This window comes from Glycine max, chromosome 11 (genome assembly GCF_000004515.6).
Source record: "Glycine max cultivar Williams 82 chromosome 11, Glycine_max_v4.0, whole genome shotgun sequence".
NCBI lineage: Eukaryota > Viridiplantae > Streptophyta > Magnoliopsida > Fabales > Fabaceae > Glycine > Glycine max.
This window is the reverse complement of record NC_038247.2, coordinates 14778923-14784922: the sequence shown is the minus strand read 5'-3', so window position 1 is coordinate 14784922 and position 6000 is coordinate 14778923.

The window sequence follows — 6000 nt, the reverse complement described above, 5'->3', positions numbered from 1 at the left end:
AGAGAAACAGAATTATGCAGCTAACCCAAATTATGCAGAGAACAGACCCAAGAGGAAAAGCTCAACACCTGCATATTTGAAGGACTACAACTTAGGCTGATGTGGCAATCCCTTGTCTGATGCTTGTCTGCCAAATAGGACCCGCCCTTAACTTTATTTGATATTTTTATTATACCTGCAAAGCACAGAATTATAATTCTGTTAGAACCATTTCCCCATATAAATATATACCATGTAATCAAAATAAAGCAGATAATGAAAGTAATATTTCTCCCTTCTATCCTCTCTATTCCTTCTTGGAGGATTCTGGGTCCTCGAAACCCAGAACTAGCTAATTTGCGTATTACGAACCCAAAAAATTAAAAAGGTCGGATTTTTTTAATCCTTTAAGCCCCTCTTTAGTTGTTCCTGCCATGAATTGCAATTGTTTCACCCCGTTTAATTTTATTAATTCAGTTATCCGTTTTATTCCTTTAAAGGTTGATTTTTATTTTTATTTTGTTTGTATATATTTGCTGGAGTTCGTCTCCGATTAGCTGCGTTTAATTTATTGTTTTTGCTTTTCGATTTTTCTTCTTCTTCGACCATATTATTCCATTGTTTTGATTTCTGAAACTAGTTTTTTTTTTTTTTTCTGTTATGCAAGTACATGTTCCAATTCATTTTATTTTTTTTGCATGTTCCAATTCATTTCACGGAGTAATTGAAAATTCCCCCAAATTAATGTTATGTTGCTATCTAGCTTTTCTTATTTTCTCTTAGCTTGTCAATTTAAGTTTAAATGGGAACATACCCAAAAAAGTAGCCATAATGTCCAATTCGAGTAAAAATATGAGAGAAAAAAAATTGAGGAAAAAGATGATAAATGCAATTAAAAAGGAGGAGAGAAATAGAAAGAAAATAGAGTAGAAATAAGATGAAAAAAAGTGAGTGAATGATTATAGTTATTCCACCACAATATTGGAAAATTGGAAATTAAAAAAAAAAAGAATACCAGAAGGTTATATTACAATATGAAATTTATATACTGTAATTTTGATTTTATATTATAATATAAAATTAATAAGCACAAATTTGAAATTAAACAAGAGAATCGATATTTTAAAAGTTAGCACGGGTAATTGGTATCTCATCATGTAATGCATGCATGAATGGGTTTAATCAGCGGAAAGTTGCTAAATGAATTATGGATTAGTTGGTATAAAGTAGCACATAACTTGGTATTTGCAGATTTTTATTCCCTGAGGAAGGATGTTGAAATTATGTCACAGCGTGTTGAAGAGATTAAAGAATCTTCTGGTCTACAGCTAATGGAGCAAGAACTTGCCAATTTGGAGGAGCAAGCAGCTGATAGCTCCTTTTAGGACAATCGGGCCAAAGCTCAAGATCAGACTCTCTCGACCTTGGCTGATGTCAAAGATAAGGTATAATTACTCAATGATTTCAAAACCCAGGTTAGATTTGCTTTATATGAATTTTCAACTATTATTTTAGGGAGGACCAACATGTAATAGTAATAAAGAATGGGGGTTCCAAGTTTCGGTGTTCAATTTTAAATGCCTGACAGAAAGACCACTGATACTAACAAACAATAAATAGTGGAACATGATTTTGTAAATTGAAATCCATAACACAGGGCTGTTTCAACTGCCAAAAGGGAAGTTTTATATGTACAAATAAAAGTGCAGCGTTGTTGAGTTTGATATTTTTTCCAAACAATTAAACACTAGCTCTTTTTAGTCTGATATATTATACTGGATCTTGTTGCCTACAAAGGTTTACAAGAAAACCTGGACCCCCAAACCCGAAACCAAGTTAAACTCTACATACTTTAGAGAGCAAGGTGCATATATGCTTCTCATTGCATCTTCATCTACTTACATAATTAAATTTGTACATATCCATAAGACTAGTTATTAAGAATTTCCTTTTGGAGCTATTCTGGCTGGAAACTTTTACATTCAATTGACACAGGACATACTACAAATATATTATGTACTAAGTTTATATCAGAAACTTCTGATGAGCTTGTAGCCTCTGGAGCTGGAGATGCTGGAGTAATCCCATGATCCTTTCAATATTTTTAGGGGGCAATACGGTTTTAATTCTCTAATTTCATTTATTTTTTATTTTCGTGACAATGCCATCATTGCTCCAAGAGTGTCGAAATATTCTTGTAAGGGGTTTACTTCAGTTGTAGTCATTCCTACTTATTGGTGTTGAATGCAATTGGACCTTGTCTAGCATACGAACATATGGAATTGGATTGAAAATTTAAAATATCCAACTCTTGTATGCATATAAGTGATATGAGAAAACTGGTTTTTCCTTCATTTTTGGTAATATTTGAATTTACCAATGAAAATACCAATTGGTTTGCCGAGATTAATTCATCTGCTATATCAGAACATCTGCGATGCTGATCTGATCAATAAGGATTCTATTCCTAAAATAAGAATGAGCTGGGATTTTCTGTTGAGAATGTGATGTAAAATATATGGGGTTAAAAAATGGTTTTCTAATCCCTCTTGAGTTTTTTTTTTTCTTAAATTGTAATGCTCCTTGTAAAACATGGCTAGCTAACCGTTTTTAAGTGGCATGAAGTATTTGTAAATTGTAATTATTCTTTGTTGGTAAAGGTACTGATATTTGAAGTGCTTGTAGTTATTGTGTTAGAGCTGCATCTGAAAGTTCCCCCTTTTCATTTTTTTTTTGAATTAAAATGCAATATTGATTAACCTTCTAGAAATATTTTTACAAGAAATTTCTAGATGGTGTAAGTGGATCAAGTATTTACTTGTGTCTATAGATTCTTTGTTGTGTACTGAGAAAGGTTATCAAAGTGGTTACTCCCGCCGTTTACCCGCGTTTGATTGAATTTTTTCACTTTGACATTCAGAGCACTGGGCAGAAATCACATTGCGTCAACATCCGCAGGGACCATCGCAATGCTTTGTTTTAATTAAACAGTCGGATTCCCCTTGTCCGTACCAGTTCTGAGTTGACTGTTCGACGCCCGGGGAAGAGGCCCCGAAGGGCCCGTTCCCAATCCGTCCCCCGACCGGCACGCGACGACCCGCTCTCGCCGCGGAAGCAGCTCTAGCAATCCACTGACAGCCGACGGGTTCGGGACTGGGACTCCCGTGCCCAGCCCTCAGATCCAATCCTTTTCCCGAGGTTACGGATCTATTTTGCCGACTTCCCTTGCCTACATTGTTTCATCGACCAGAGGTTGTTCACCTTGGAGACCTGATGCGGTTATGAGTACGACTGGGCGTGGGAGGCACTCGGTCCTCCGGATTTTCATGTTTGGAATGAGATGTTGCAATCAGGGAGATTCATTGGGAGGAAAGTGTATGGTAACCTGTTGCCTGCCACACCAAATGTAGTTTGGGCCAAGTTAATTATCCACAATAGAGCAAGACCCCGTGCAATCTTTACATTATGGATGATCTGTCATGGGAATTTAGCCACAAAGGCCAGATTGCATCGGTTTGGAATGTTGAATAATAATCAATGTGTCTTTTGTACTGAGGTTGAAACCATTGATCATTTTTCTGTGATTGTTTTATGTTGAAGAAGTTCTGGGTTGGAATACTTCATTGGCTTGGTATCCATCATACTCCAAGAATTTGGAATGAGGAGACAAATTGGTTTTTGAATTGCTATGGAGGTAAAGGCTGGAAATCTGAACTTGTTAGATTAGCTTTGATAGAAACTGTGCATGAGCTTTGGCTCTTTAGAAATGACTCTTGTTTCAATCAAAGAGATGATAATAGGAATTGTATAGAAAGAATCATTAACAACATAGTGTATAGAGGGTGGTCTAGTCCTAAGCTTAGACCACATATAGCTTTATTGATGTTACAGTAAGGTAGGTTGTTTCTTGGTTGTTGGCTGGATCATTTGATCGCCTTGTTTTGTCTTGATTTTGGATTAATGAAAATTTCTTTGATTCAAAAAAAAAAAAAAAAGGTTATCAAAGTGGTCATACCTGCCCATCATTTTGGACAGAGTTATATGTATATTGTACTGGCATTTTCTACTAATATTATATTAATGAACTCTTAGATGACTTGCTTCCATTTTTTATAATTGTGTGGAGTTATTACCAAAGCAGTTGGTCTTGAAGAAATAAAATGAAGAAAGAGGTTGTCATTTATCACTTAAATAAAGAGAAAATGAAGAAAAATAAATATTTTTTCTTCTTACTTATGAGACAGAAAAGGTTATATTAAATATTCTATAGTGTGCATATTGTTCCATTATCCTCGAAATCTTAAATTGAAGTTATTACCTGATGGAATTTCAGGACTCCTTTAATGGCTGCCATGCCTGAGGATAATTCTCCTGACTTAAGAGAAATAGCAAGAATCCTTAATGACATATTTGAGGTAAACAAAATGAGACACCATAAGTTTTGTCCCTAAACCAGTGCCCTTGTAATAGTCTAATGATAATTTATCATGTATGCGAGTGTCTAAGATTCCTGATGTTCCCTTGAAGGCAAGAAAAATTGTGGTGTGTGATGTGGTCACTCGTAGAGCTGCAAGAAATTTTTTTACTCTGTTTATTGTTGCCATGTGTAAAGTTTGCAATTTGTCTTCTTTTGGTATATAACATACTAAGAACTATCCTTGTAGGGCATGATTGCCAATTGGTGGATGATATTCCAGTTGAAAAGCTGTAAATCCATGATGTACCCGTGGATCATGTCATTTTTACAAATACATCTATCCAAAAGCCTCAAGGTTGCTTATGTTTGGAATTTTAAGGGATCCTTATAAAATACCAATAATTATAAAGAATACATTATGTTAGATTATCAAGAAGAGTTTTAGGAATACCTGAATTCATAATGATTGATCGAACAAACGTAGTGGAATCTGAATTCATAGGTAACTGGTGATTTCATGATTCTTCTTCAATCGAAACCTTTATTTTTTAACGGGGAGAAGAGAAATCATATGTGACGACGGTTCGGTATATTGGGAACCATAGGCTTCTTATAATGTGTTAACTTAATAGGGTTCTCATTATCTTTTATCTTCTAATAGGTCAACACTTGTCTAACAGAATCATTTAATTTGATCACATAAAATAAAACATACTAATGATAAATAGCTAATATAATTTTTTTATAATATTAGTCCATATTAATTATTAGAATTGAAAATTTCAACAATCCCTCACTTGAGCTACATATTGTAATGATTATATAAAAAATCCTTACACGCGCTTCTGTTATTTACCTTTAGAATTCTACCTTAACTTTGTCTATCTCATATATCAATAATGGAATTATTGTGGCATTCGTCACTAACAAATATAACCCGAATGACCACCACATTAGTACACAAAATGACATAGGTCAATAAGGATAACAACATGAAAATTACATGCAATATGATTTTAGTCATGTCTATTTTCAATTGGTCCAAACTTTATTTTTTATATAGATCTATCCAAACACATAAATATTAAAACAAAACAAGATGATAATGAAATAATAAAATTCAATTTTATTTCTGCAGAAAATTCAAACATAATTAAGACTCTCACTAAATTAATGTACTATTAAGAATTGCACTCATATGAGCAGTGTACTCACTAAAATAATTTGAATTTTTTATTTAACAACCAAATATTTTATGCCAACAAACTTTTATTTGGCTGAATTCTTAATAAGACCGCTAAAATATTGTCCAAATAAATATTCGATGACTACTTAATGTTGGCGAACAGACAAATTGGTTACAAAAATTTAGCAATCATAAATTCTAGTATGATGTCTTATAGCAAAATATTAATTTCACTAACATGGTTAAATGTGAATCTTTATATAAAGTGATTGCTATTAAGACATTTTGAAAAAATCGAAGTCAGAATATCTAATGATCTCTAAACTTTTAGACTTTTGATATGAAAACATGTAATTTTTTGTTCTCTTTAATTAAAACATTATGCGCTTTACTACTTTCTAGTGTTGCATACCAAAAT